Here is a 14275-nt window from a genome sequence, read left to right on the forward strand (position 1 = left end):
ACTCCCTGCCTCAGACATGCCTCACATGTGTACACCACACTCACAGACACACTGGGACTTATTTTGGGGACAGACCTACAGTAAAATCTGTCAGAGGGACACAGGATAGGAGCAGCCAGTTCACAATCCCACCGCCAGTATTGCCTGTGAACACAGTATGCCCACAGCCCAACAGCGCTTTTATATAGTAATTTACAATACTAAATGCACCACAATCGCTTTGTGCCCCCCTTAAAAGCACCCTGTACTTGTCAGAAGTGGAGGAGAGGACCAGCGTGTTCCCTGCAGCCTGAGGAGAGAGAGAAAATGGCGCTGAGCAGTGTGCTGGCTGCCTGAGGAACAAGCTCCACCCCCGCAATGGCGTGTCCTTACACTCAGTATACTTTCTAATATTTATACTGGTGTGGGTAGGGCTGTGCCAGAGGCATCTTATGCCCCCTTTTAGCCAGTTTGAGGTATTTTTCTTGCTGCCCAGGGCGCACCCCCCCCCCGCGCCCTGCACCCTGTAGTGCCTGTGTGTGTGGGCAGCAATGGCGCGCTGCGCTCCCGCCAGCCGCGCCGCACCTTAGACGTCACTTACTTGATAGAAGATCATTCTACTTATACTCACCTATCTTCTGACTCCGTGAGGGGGGTGACGGCGTGTTGTGGGAGTGAGCATCTAGACACGGCTAGCGTTCAGTTCCCTTCAGGAGCTAATGGTGTCCTGTCAACCAGAAGCAGAGCCATGAAACTCTGAGGAAGTTGGTTCTGCTTCTGCCCCCTCAGTCCCACGAAGCAGGGAGTCTGATGCCAGCAGATCTCCCTGAAAATAAAAAACCTAACATAAGTCTTTTCAGAGAAACTCAGTAGAGCTCCTCAGAGTACATCCAGTCGACCTAGGCACATTTCTAAAACAACTGAGGTCTGGAGGAGGGGCATAAAGGGAGGAGCAAGTTCACACCCAATGAAAAGTCTTTAGAGTGCCCATGTCTCCTGCGGATCCCGTCTATACCCCATGGTCTTGATGTCATCCCCAGCATCCCACACAGCATCCCACACAGAACCCTTCTAGGGAGACACAGAGTGGCTTCAGCTTGCCCATCACAGCGGTTTCACAGTGTGCCTGAAGCCTGGAGCGCAGCGTGCATACAGCGCTGCGCTCCTACCCTTGTGCTGCCATTACCGCCGGCGACCTGCTAACCGGGACGCCGGCTACTTACTCACCACTCTTCAGTCTTCAGTCTTCTGGCTCTGTTAGGGTGGCGGCGTGTTGCGGGTCTGCACGCTCGCCGTGGTGGGGCTTGCGAATAGGACTCTCAGGTGCTCAGTGTTCGGTCAGCAGGGAACGGGAACATTAACCCTAGGGTGGTTGAGCCATCCCCTTCCCCCCCGAAGTCCCACGAAGCAGGCAGTCTGCCTGAAAACAACAAATAGAAAATAAATGCAGAAAACTCTTCAGGAGCATCCCAAGCGTGACCGGCTCCTCCGGCCACATTTTCGGAGTCTGGTAGGAGGGACATAGAGGGAGGAGACAGCCCACACTACCAATTTCCCATGGCTCCTAGTGGACCTGTCTATACCCCATGGTACTAATGTGGACCTCAGTATCCTCTAGGACGTAAGAGAAAACGAGATTTATGGTAAGAACTTACCGTTGCTAAATCTCTTTCTGCGAGGTACACTGGGCTCCACAGGGAATAACATTAGGGGGTGTAGAGTAGGATCTTGACCCGAGGCACCAACAGGCTCAAAGCTTTGACTGTTCCCAGAATGCCTAGCGCCGCCTCCTCTATAACCATGCCTCCACACACAGGCGCTCAGTTTTTGTTAACCAGTCCAATGCAGTAGCAGGTAAAAGAGACCACAACAGTAAGTAGCCACAAACACCACACACTCTTGACAGGAGAGGGTGTCAGCGGCTAATGCAATACCAACCCAAAGAAGCTAAGTGCGTCAGGGTGGGCGTCCCTGTGGAGCCCAGTGCACCTCGCAGAAAGAGATTTAACAACGTTAAGTTCTTACCATAAATCTCGTTTTTTGCTGCGGGGTACACTGGGCTCCACAGGGAATGACATTGGGGATATCCTAAAGCAGTTCCTTATGGGAGGGGACGCACTGTAGCGGGCACAAGAACCCGGCGTCCAAAGGAAGTATCCTGGGAGGCGGAAGTATCGAAGGCATAGAACCTTACGAACTTGTTCACTGAGGACCACATAGCCGCCTTGCACAATTGTTCAAGGGTCGCACCACGGTGGGCCGCCCAAGAAGGTCCAACAGACCGAGTAGTATGGGCCTTGATGGTAGCAGGAGCTGGAAGGCCAGCCTGTACATAAGCATGTGCAATCACCACTCTAATCCATCTGGCCAGGGTCTGCTTGTGAGCAGGCCAGCCACGTTTGTGAAAACCAAACAGAACAAATAGAGAATCCGACATCCTGATGGAGGCAGTTCTCTTCACATAGATACGGAGAGCCCGTACCACATCCAAAGACCGCTCTTTGGAAGACAATTCAGGAGAGGCAAAGGCCGGAACCACAATCTCCTGATTAAGGTGGAAAGAAGACACCACCTTAGGTAAATACCCGGGACGTGTTCTAAGAACCGCCCAATCACGGTGTAATATGGTGACCTACAAGACAAGGCACCCAAATCCGACACCCGTCTAGCAGAGGATATAGCCAGCAGAAAAATACCTTAAGAGAAAGTCACTTAAGGTTTGCAGATTCAAGAGGCTCAAACGGAGACCCTTGCAACGCCTCCAAAACCACCGACAAGTCCCAAGGGGCCACAGGCGGGATATAGGGCGGTTGAATCCGCAACACACCCTTAGTGAACGTATGTACATCAGGTAAAGTCGCAATTTTTCTCTGGACCAAACCGACAAGGCAGAAATATGAACCTTGGTGGAGGCCAGACGAAGGTCCAAGTCTAGGCCCTGTTTTAGAAATGCCAAAAGTTTGGCCGTACTAAACCTGAATGCGTCATGATTGTTAGATGCACACCAAGCAAAGTAAGAATTCCAGTCCCTATGATAAATCCGAGCAGAAGCCGGTTTCCGGGCCTACAACATGGTTTGAATGACCGCCTCAGAAAATCCTTTGGCCCTCAAGACGGAAGCTTCAAGAGCAACGCCGTCAAAGCCAATCGTGCTAAATTCTGATATACACAGGGGCCCTGAACGAGGAGATCTGGGTGCTGCGGAAGTAGAAGGGGACACTCTATCGAGAGACCCTGAAGGTATGAGAACCAGTGCCGTCTGGGCTACGCTGGAGAGATCTGAAGTAGGATTCCTCCTTCTTGCTTGAACTTCCTTATTACTCTGGGCAGAAGTGACACCGGAGGGAACACGTTCGGCAGCCGAAAGTTCCATGGAATTGCCAGTGCGTCCACGATTGCTGCTTGAGGATCCCTTGTCCTTGCTCCGAAGATCGGAACCTTGTGATTGTGTCGAGACGCCATCAGGTCCACATCTGGAAGGCCCCACTTGTCCACGAGGAGTTGAAACACATCTGGATGGAGGCTCCACTCTCCGGCGTGTACGTCCTGATGACTGAGAAAATCCGCTTCCCATTTGAGGACCCCCGTAATTAACAGTGCCGATATGGCTGCCCACTGAAGAATCCGTGATACTTCCCTCACTGCCATGTGGCTTCGAGTGCCGCCTTGATGATTGATGTACGCCACCATGGTGGCGTTGTCCGATTGCACATGAACAGTTCTGTTCTGTATCAAATGCTGGGCCAGGTTCAGTGCATTGAACACCGCCCGCAGTTCCAGAATGTTTATCAGGAGTAGAGACTCCTTAGTCCACCGACCCTGAAGGGAGTGTTGCTCCAACACCGTACCCTGACCCCTCAGACTGGCGTCCGTCGTCAAAAGGACCCAGTTGGAGATCCAGAAGGGACGACCCCTGCTCAATCGTTGGTCCTGAAGCCACCAACACAGTGACAGACGGACCTCCAGAGACAATGTGATCATTTGAGACCTGATCCAGTGAGGAAGGCCATCCCACTTGGCAAGAATCAGCCTCTGGAGAGGGCTGGCATACTCCACTATGTCGAGAGCAGACACCATGAGACCTAGCACTTGCAATGACGAATGTATCGAAACTTTTGGACGAGATAGGAAGCATCGAATCCTGTCCTGAAGCTTCAGGACTTTCTCCTGAGACAAGATCAACAGTTGGTTGTGAGTGTCCAACAACGCTCCCAGGTGCACCATGCTCTGAGCAGGGACCAGGGAGGATTTCTTCCAGCTGATGAGCCACCCGTGGGCTTGCAGAAACTGGAAAGTCAGATCCAGTTGACGTAGGAGAATCTCTGGGGAATTTGCCAGGATCAACAAGTCGTCCAGTACGGTAGGATCCTGATCCCTTGACGACGGAGTACAGCCGTCATTACCGCCATAACCTTTGTGAAGACTCGCGTAGCCGTGGTCAAACCAAAAGGTAACGCCCGAAATTGGTAATGGAGGTTGCCAACCGCAAACCTCAGGTACTGTTGATGTGACACTGCAATGGGAATATGCAGGTAAGCATCCTGTATGTCCAGTGAGACCATATAGTCCCCAGGCTCCTAGGCCAGAACAATAGACTGAAGAGTTTCCATATGAAACTTGGAGACCTTCACAAACTTGTTCAAGGACTTGAGATAGAGAATTGGCCGGGAAGACCCATTTGGTTTTGGGACTAGGAATAGCGGTGAATAGAACCCCTTGCCTCTCTGAGGCACCTGTACTACCACTCCTGTGTCCAGGATGGACTGTACCACCGAATGAATGAGTGACTGCTTCCCGTACCCAGGCATCAGAAGCGGTCTTCAACCATGTCTGGGTAAACCCTAGAAGTCAGCCCACCACCCTGGGATCCCCCAGATGGAGGTCTGCCCCGTCATGCGGCAGGCTTGTCAGTTTTGGAAGCAGGCTGACGGGCAGCCTAGGCCCGTTTGGGTTTGGGCTTATTGGGTTTGGAAGTGTGAACCTGTTTTGGGTACACCTGACCTTTTGCTTTCCCTGAAGGACGAAAAGGAGCTAAAGGAAGTACTCTTAGCCTTCGGCACCGAAGGAGCAGTACTAGGAAGACATGCTGTTTTAGCAGACGCTAAGTCAGCCACTATCTTGTCAAGGTTTTCTCCAAAAAGATTGTCTCCTTTGAAAGGGAGTACCTCCAGGGTTTTCTTAGAGTCCATGTCCACAGACCAGGACTGTAACCAGAGAATTCGTCGAGCCAAAATGGACGTAGTAGAAGCCTTGGCCGCCAGAATACCGGCATCAGAAGCCGCATCTTTAACGTAATGAGACGCTGTAACAATATACGACAGGCATTGGTTAGCATGATCAGAAGCATTGGAAGGCAACTCCGCCTCCAGCTCTTGAGCCCACGCTTCCACAGCTTCTGCAGCCCATGTTGCTGCAATAGTGGGCCTATGCACCACACCGTTTAGGGTGTAGATTGACTTCAAACAACCCTCCACACGCTTGTCCGTCGGCTCTCTCAAGGATGTGACAGTAGTTACAGGTAGAGCTGAGGAAACTACCAGCCGCGCCACTTGCGAATCTACTGGCGGGGGTATTTCCCAATTTCTACTAAGCTCCGCAGCGAGGGGGTGGCGAGCCAGCATCTTCTTGTGAGGCATGAACTTCTTTCCTGGATTTTCCCAGGACTACTGACGTATGTCAACTAAATGGTCAGAGTGAGGTAAAACTTGTTTAACCACCTTCTGACGTTTAAACCTGTCCGGTTTCTTAGGGGCAGCGCCAGGCTCCGGTTCATCATCAACCTGAAGCATGAGCCTGATAGCCTCTAACAAGTCAGGAACATCCACCTGCGAAACCACTTCCCCATCAGAAGCATCATGATCAGAATCTGTGGGGTCCGTATAAACGCCATCCTCATCAGACGAGGTGTCTGGGATGTTGGTGGATTGTAAGGAAGTAATTGCCCGCTTAGAGGACCCCTCGGTCTTAGGCGGGCGAGGGTTAGACTTTTGAGCAGACAGTGATTGGTTCAATTGCTGTAACTGATTGGACAGTTGATCTGCCCATGGTGGATGAACCGCGGGGACCATAAGCGGTTGTACCAGCACAGGAGGTCCCATAGGGGGCGTTGATCTAGTTACCAGTGTATTCAATAGCGTGGAGAAGGTAGCCCAAGGTGGGTCATTTTGCACCCCCGTTGCTACAGTCCCACTGGGGGGCAAGGAACCCCTAGAACCTGAACTCTCAGCTGCTATGTTATCCTTAAATGTGTCTGTAGCGTCAACACCACGCAATGTGGGATCAGCCCCAGCTCCATTGCTCTTTGTAGCTGACATAATCAAAAGCTCAATGCAAGGCAACACAGTACAATATCAGCAGCACAACACCTGACAAGAACCCCCTGTGCAGTGTATCAGCACAAACAGGGAATTCAAGACTAAAAATCACAGAGAAAAAAAACATTCTGAGTATATCCTGTGAACTGCCTATATTATGATAAACCTGACACACTTAGCCCCCTCAGGTTATAGAATATAGGGATAGCAATCTGAGTGAGAGACACGAAATGGAGGTCACACAGCAGCTATATGCACACACACACAATATGCACACACACAGAGTCACAGTTTGTACAATGCAGAAATGATGACATGCAATAAAACTGCACTGGACTAGCAATACAGAGTAATACTATGTATAGCTATACACTGAATAGATATAACAATGCACAGTAAAGACTGGATGTGTATCACGGGGTACTTGTACTAAATAACATTGACTAAATGAACTTTTTCTTACACTGTCAGCAGACATGTAGAATACTTAAGTGTCCTGTAAGAAGCACAGGGCTGACAGGCAGGCGGCTTTACAGAGGAGGATTTGCCCAAACAGTACCAGGATCAGCTCTGCTTGCTATAATGGCGCTCAAACGCTGACAGGGAGTGAGGGAGAGACAGAGATGCAGCTCCAGGGTGGGAACATTTACTCTAAATGGCGCCCTAGGGCTGGGGATGAGGCTACAGGTCAAAGCCTTCTTCCCCTGCTGGACTTCACCACCGGGTACTGGGGGCTTAGTGAAACGGTTTTATGAGAGAAAACCGACCTGTGCTCATGCCTTGGTGGCCTAGTAGGGTCACTGTACTACCACAGTTTCCACGGCAGTGCGCGCGGCCCGCCTCCCACTAGCCACGCGGGATTGCAATTTACAGCGGGCCCTGTTGAGGGGACCCCTTACCTCCTTCCCGAGTGTGGCCACGCGATCTGGGAGAGCAGCGGTCATGTGTGTGACTAACAAGGAAGAAAACCGGAGCCTCCGCTGTAGGTACCCTGCAACCAGGGCGCGGGAGTGTAGAGCGCCGCTGGGGGAGGTGATGGAGCTGCAGCAGGAGATGTCTGACTGACATCTAACACAGTCAGTGTCCCTGCTGCAGCCCTTGAAGTCTTCAAAATTCTTTAAAAGCTTCTCTCAGGTGCCTGCTTACTGCATGGCACCAACTACAAAACTGAGCTCCTGTGCACGGAGGCGGGGTTATAGAGGAGACGGCGCTAGGCATTCTTGGAACAGTCAAAGCTTTGAGCCTGTTGGTGCATCGGATCAAGATCCTATTCTACACCCCCTAATGTCATTCCCTGTGGAGCCCAGTGTACCCCGCGGCAGAAATAAAGTTATACTCCAATACTATAAAACTTTGTTGTCGCACAGATAATAGGATTTTGGTTACCTTACCATGGGGTATAGACGGGTCCACCAGGAGCCACTGGCACTTTAAGAGTTTGCGAGTGTGGGCTGGCTCCTCCTTCTATGCCCCTCCTATCAGACTCAGTCTAGAAACTGTGCCCGAGGAGACGGACATCTTTGAGAGAAGGATTTAACAGAGATAATGGCATTATTCATACCAGCTCACACATACAAGGCACATCAAACTAACTAGCTTGAAAAACTCAGCAACCGCTGAAACATTACTTACCAAGTAACAATGCAGTACTCAACTAAAACAAAGTTGTACTGAACCAAATAACATTTGCAGGAAAACGAAGCACTGGGTGGGCGCCCAGCATCCTCTATGCACTACGAGAAAAGGATATACTGGTAGGTAACCAAAATCCTATTTTCTCTTACGTCCTAGAGGATGCTGCGGTCCACATTAGTACCATGGGGATGTACCAAAGCTCCCAGAACGGGAGGGAGAGCGCGGAGGCTCCTGCAAAACTGATTGACTGAACTTCAGATCATCAGAGGTCAAAGTATCGAACTTGTAAAACTTTGCAAACGTGTTCAACCCAGACCAAATTGCAGCTCGGCAAAGTTGCACTGCCTAGACACCCCGGGCAGCTGCCCAGGAAGACCCCACCTTACGTGTAGAGTGGGGCTTAACAGATTTTGGACAAAGCAGTTCTGCCGTAGAATAAGCGTGCTGGATAGTGAACCTAATCCAGCGAAAATAGTTTGCTTAGAAGCCGGACCCCCAACTTTCTTGGGATCATATAGGACAAACAGAGAGTCCGACTTTCTGTGACGAGAAGTTTTCTTCACATATCTTCAGAGCCCTTGCAACATCCAAGGACTTTGGTGTAATTGAGGAGTCAGTAGCCACTGGCACCACAATAGGTTGGTTGATGTGAAATGCCAAAACAACCTTCAGAAGAAACTGCTGACGTGTCCAGAGCTCAGCTCTATCTTCATGGAAGATCAAGTAAGGGCTTTTACAGGATAACGCCCCCAATTCTGACACACATCTAGCAGAAGCTAAGGCCAACAACGTGACTGCCTTCCATGTAAGAAATTTGACCTCAACCTCCTGTAGAGGCTCAAACCAATCCGACTGGAGGAACTGCAACACCACGTTAAGGACCCAAGGCGCCGTATGCGGTTTAAAGGGAGGTTGGATGTGCAGTACTCCCTTCAAAAAAGTCTGAACCTCAGGGAGGGCAGCCAATTGTTTCTGAAAGAAAATGGATAGGGCCGAAATCTGGACCTTCACAGATCCTAACCTCAGGCCCATATCCACACCTGCTTGCAGGAAGAGGAGAAAACGTCAGAGTTGAAACTCCATCGTAGGAAACTTCTTGGATTCACACCAAGAGACATATTTCTTCCAAATACGATGGTAATGTTTAGACGTTACCCCTGTCTAGCCTGGATGAGGGTAGGAATGACCTTCTTCGGAATGCCCTTCCGAGCAAGTATCAGGCGCTCAACTTCCATGCCGTCAAATGTAGCCGCGGTAAGTATTGATAGGCGAACGGCCCCTGCTCCAGCAGGTCCTCCCGAAGAGGAAGAGGCCTTGGTGCTTCTTGCAGTAGATTCAGAAGGTCCATGTACTATGCCCTTCTTGGCCAGTCTGGGGCAATGAGTTTCGCTTGAACCCTTGTTCTCCTTATGAGCTTTAGGATTCTTGGGATGAGTGGGAGTGGTGGAAACACATACACTGACTGGAACACCCACAGAGACACCAGGGCATCCACTGCCACTGCCAGTGGGTCCCTCGACCTGGAACAATAACGCCAAAGCTTCTTGTTGAGATGAAAGGCCATTATGTCTATTTGGGGTAATCCCCAAAGATCTGTTATTTCCTTGAACACCTCCGGATGGAGACCCCACTCCCCTGAATGGAGATCGTGTCTGCAGAGGAATATTCTTGTCACCTGACATAGCCGCTCTGCTGTTCGTTCCACCCTGTCGGTTTATGTAAGCCACTGTTATTACGTTGTCCGACTGCACTTAAATGGCCCGATTTCTTAGAAGACGGGCCGCCTGAAGAAGACCGTTGTAGACAGCCCTTAGTTCCAGGATGTTGATGGGCAGGCCGGCTCCCAGGCTTGACCTCTGTCCTTGGAAGGTTTCCCCTTGAGTGACTGCTCATCAGCCCCGATGGCTCGCATCCGTGATTAGAAGGACCCAATTCTGAATCCCGAACCTGCGGCCCTCCAGAAGGGGAGGTAATTGTAACCACCATAGGAGCAAAATCCTGGCCCTCGGCGACAGACAAATTCTCTGGTGCATGTGTAGATGAGATCCCGACCACTTGTCCAGGAGATCCAGTTGGAAAGTCCGAATGTGGAACCTCCCGTACTGGAGAGCCTCGTAAGAAGCCACCATCTTTCCCAACAGGCGAATGCATTGATGAACCGACACCAACGCATTTTCCTGCGGAAGGAACACCTTCTGCACTTCTGTGTCCAGGATCATTCCCAGAAAAGACAACCTCTGGGTTGGTTCCAAATGTGACTTTGGAAGGTTCAGAATCCAACCATGACTCTCAAGGAGACGTGTTGTGAGAACAATGGACTGCAGCAGTTTCTCCTTGGACGATGCCTTAATAAGCAGATCGTCCATGTATGGAATGATGTTCACCCCTTGTTTGCGGAGGAGAACCATCATTTCTGCCATCACCTTGGTAAACACCCTCGGTGCTGTGGAGAGGCCGAATGGCAGGGCCTGGAACTGGAAATGACAGTCCAGCAATGCGAAACGGAAAAAAGCCTGATGTGGCAGCCATATCGGAATGTGGAGGTATGCATCCTTGATATCCAGGGATACCAGGAATTACCCCTCTTCCAGACCTGATATCACCGCCCTTAGAGACTCCATCTTGAACTTGAACTCCTTTAGAAAGGGGTTCAATGATTTTAGGTTCAGAATGGGCCTGACTGAATCATCCGGCTTCGGTACCACGAAAAGGTTCGAATAGTAACCTGTGGCCTGCGCAGGGGGAGGAACTGGAACAATGACCTGTACTCCACCAGCTTTCGGACAGCTTCTTGTAGCACGGTACTGTCTGCCAACTGAGTTGGTAAGCCTGATTTGAAAAAACGATGAGGGAGACTTTGAAATTCGAGCCTGTAACCCTGGGATACAATGTCTATCACCCAGGGATCCAGGCCGGACGATACCCAGATGTGACTGAAGTGTCTGAGTCTCGCTCCCACCAGCTCCACCTCCAGGCCGCGCGGTCCACTTTGGTGTACCTGATGCAGGCTTTTGTTCCTGGAGCAGCAGGTTTTTTGGACTTGACCTCCCCTAAAGAAGGTATTGGACGGTCTGGCCTTTCTAGACTTGTTAGGCTGAAAGGGCTGTGTAACAGATGAAGCGAAGGATTTCTTCGGAGCAGGTGCTGCTGAGGGAAGAAACGGAGACTTACCCACTGTAGTCGAGGATATCCACACGTCTAGAGCTTCGCCAAAGAGAGCCTGACCTTTATAGATTCTGGATTCTGCGTCGGCCGACCACTGGCGCAGCCACAGTCCCCGACGAGCTGAAACAGACATGGAAGATATTTTCGCAGCCATGGAACCCAGGCCTTTCATGGATTCTACCATAAAACCTGTTGAATCATGTATGGTTCGTAAATATAATGCAACATCATCCCCATCCATCATATCCAAATCCTCAAGTAAGGTAGCCGACCACTTTACTATAGCCTTTGCAATCCATGCACTAGCAATAGTGGGACGTAATATGGCCCCTGAAGCAGTGTACATTGATTGATTTAAGTGTGTTATCAATCTTTCTATCAGCCGGCTCCTTTAAGGCGGTAGATCCTGGAACAGGCAAAACCACCTTCTTTGAGAGTCTGGACACAGATGCGTCAACAATCGGCGGGTTTTCCCATTTTTTCCTATCCTCCTCAGGGAAAGGAAACGTCACCAGTACCCTTTTAGGGACCTGGAATTTTTCTCAGGGTTTACCCATGCTTTCTCAAATATAGCATTCAATTCATTTGACGCAGGGAAGGTTAGTGATGCTTTTTTATTTTCAGTGAAACAGGCCTCCTCAACCTGCTCAGGTGTGGTAACATTAACATTCAACACATTCCTGATAGCCTCTATCAACAACTGCACCCCCTTTGCAAGAGATGCGGACCCCCGCAACACATCCCCATCACCGTCTGTGGTGTCAGAATCGGTATCGTCTTGTGTGACCTGCACAAGCGCACGCTTATGGGGGTATATAGGGGAGCGTCCTGAGGTAACAGAAATCGGCCATACTGCCATAGAGCTCTGTAATACCTGGGTTGCAGATTCATTACTTGCAACCCTGTCAGAAATCCCAGAAATCCCATATTTGATAGAGGAAAACCACTCAGGCTCCCTTGCTGGTATCTGTGCTAAACCAGTGCTATACTGATTACATGGAATGGGATCATCCTGGGAGGACAAATCCTCTGCAGCATATGACACAGTGTCCCTGGACATAGCTAAAGGAGACCCCCAAAACACTCTACAGAAACACAGGTGAGGCCAGACAGAGTTTCCCCCCCAAGAATGGCAAGAGAGAGACAGAGATTTGAGCCAACCCACACACAGCGCTTTTAGCAAAGGGAGACCCCTTGTCAGCACCTTAATAGGATACACAGTCGTATTACAGCCTCCCCTCCCTTCTACAACCCCCTGGTACCGTGTACAGATAGCTGGAGTTGCTGTGGAGGGACATATTCTTCCTCACAGCGCTGTGCAGGCAGGAAAACGGCACTGAAATGCTGCTGGGTCCGCTCTGAGGAGAAGCTCCACCCCCATAATGGCGCTGTCTTCCCGCTCTTCTTGGATTATACTGACCTGAGGATTTCGTGCTGGCTGAGATCCGAGTATCCCGACAGGCTTCTGGACCAGTGAGGGGGGGTAAGCGCTGGCCCAGGGCGCCCCTCACAGCGCCGCACCATGTACCGCTGAGCCTTCACAGGAGCGCAGTTAATACTGCGCTCCCTCCCCGCTGCCGCCATCTTCACACCGGCTCCCTGCTTGCTAGGGGGGGTCCGTGTCTCACTCGCCACTTCTTCAGCTCTGTAAGGGGTTGGCGGCATGCTGCTGGGGCGAGCAATCCCCTGTGGCGGGGAGCGATCCAACCCCTCTGGAGCTCAGTGTCCAGTCAGTGGAGACAGTGGCTCAGACCCTGCAGGGCGGACACTGCTCCCCCCTTAGTCCCTCGCTGCACAGAGGCTGTTGCCAGCAGCCTCCCTGTAAAATAAAAAAACTCTAAAATTAAACTTTTCCAGGAAAGCTCTGTAGAGCTACCCTAGCTGTGACCAGCTCCTCCGGACACATTTTCTAAACTGAGTCTGGTAGGAGGAGCATAGAGGAAGGAGCCAGCACACACTCTCAAACTCTTAAAGTGCCAATGGCTCCTGGTCTATACCCCATGGTACTAATGTGGAGCCCAACATCCTCTAGGACGTAAGAGAAATAGAAGTGAATATAAAACTAATCGGCTCAGCCTCCTGGTGCATCCTAGTCGCATCACGTTGCGACTAAGATGCGCCCAATGCTAGTGGAATTGCACAGAACCTGTCGGCTCACTCGTGCAAGATCTGCCGAGGATTGGACAAGCGTATACTCAGCTTAAGCACCCATCAAGCACAACCTACCTTTTGCCTCCAAACTCCTTGAACGTATTGTCTACAACTACCTTACTGCCTTTCTTTTTTCCCAATCCCTCCTTGACCCAATTCAATTTGGCTTCCATCCTCTCTACTCCACTGAAACTGCCCTTGTGAAAGTCCGCAATGACATCCTTGTTGCCAAATCCTGGGGCCCCTATTCTCTGCTTATTCTCCTTGACTACTCTGCTGCTTTTGACACTGAGGACCACACTCTCCTCCTACAAATCCTTTACTCCCTTGGTCTGAGTGATACTGCCCTCTCATGGCTGTCCCCATACCTCTCTGACCATTCATTTTCTGTCTCCTCCAATGACTCCACATCCCCCACTTCCACTACCAGTAGGAGTTTTCCAAGGTTCTGTTATTTGACCTGTCCTGTTCTCGCTCTACACGTCCTCTTTAGGTAAGCTAATTAGCTCTTTTGGCTTCAATTATCATTTCTATGCTTATGATATGCAAATCTACCTTTCCCCCCTCTCTCCTTACTCGTATCGCCAACTGTCTCTCTTCTACCTTCTTCTTGGATAACCCAGCGCTTTCATAACCGTAACATGTCGAAAACTGAGCTGATCATCTTCCCACTCTCCCGCACAACCTTATTTTCCACAATTTCATTATATATTGAAGGCACAACTATCTCCTATAGCCCGCAAATACACTCTTGGTGTTATACTTAACTACTTCCTCATATTTAATCCACACATTCAGTAACTCTCTGAGTTCTGGCATTTCCATCTGAAAAATATTTCCAAGATCAGACCCTTTCTTACCATGGCTGCTACTAAGACCCTCATACACTCACTGGGCATCTGCAGATTGGACTGTAATCTCCTCCTCCCTGGCCTCCCTGGCAAACACCTCTATCCACTAAAATCTATCTTCCGTGCTGCTGCCCTTCCTCCCCAAACATACTATGTCCACATCCCCACTCTTACAAGCCC

At 50.4% G+C, this 14275-nt stretch overlaps 1 protein-coding gene across 4 annotated transcripts in view; it reads right to left on the reverse strand.

Annotated features, from left to right (window-relative positions):
- AHCYL1 (adenosylhomocysteinase like 1) overlaps positions 1–14275 on the reverse strand; it is a 905485-nt gene that overhangs the window by 284836 nt on the left and 606374 nt on the right. The window lies entirely within an intron of this gene.

Source organism: Pseudophryne corroboree, chromosome 2 (genome assembly GCF_028390025.1).
Source record: "Pseudophryne corroboree isolate aPseCor3 chromosome 2, aPseCor3.hap2, whole genome shotgun sequence".
Taxonomy (NCBI): Eukaryota; Metazoa; Chordata; class Amphibia; order Anura; family Myobatrachidae; genus Pseudophryne; species Pseudophryne corroboree.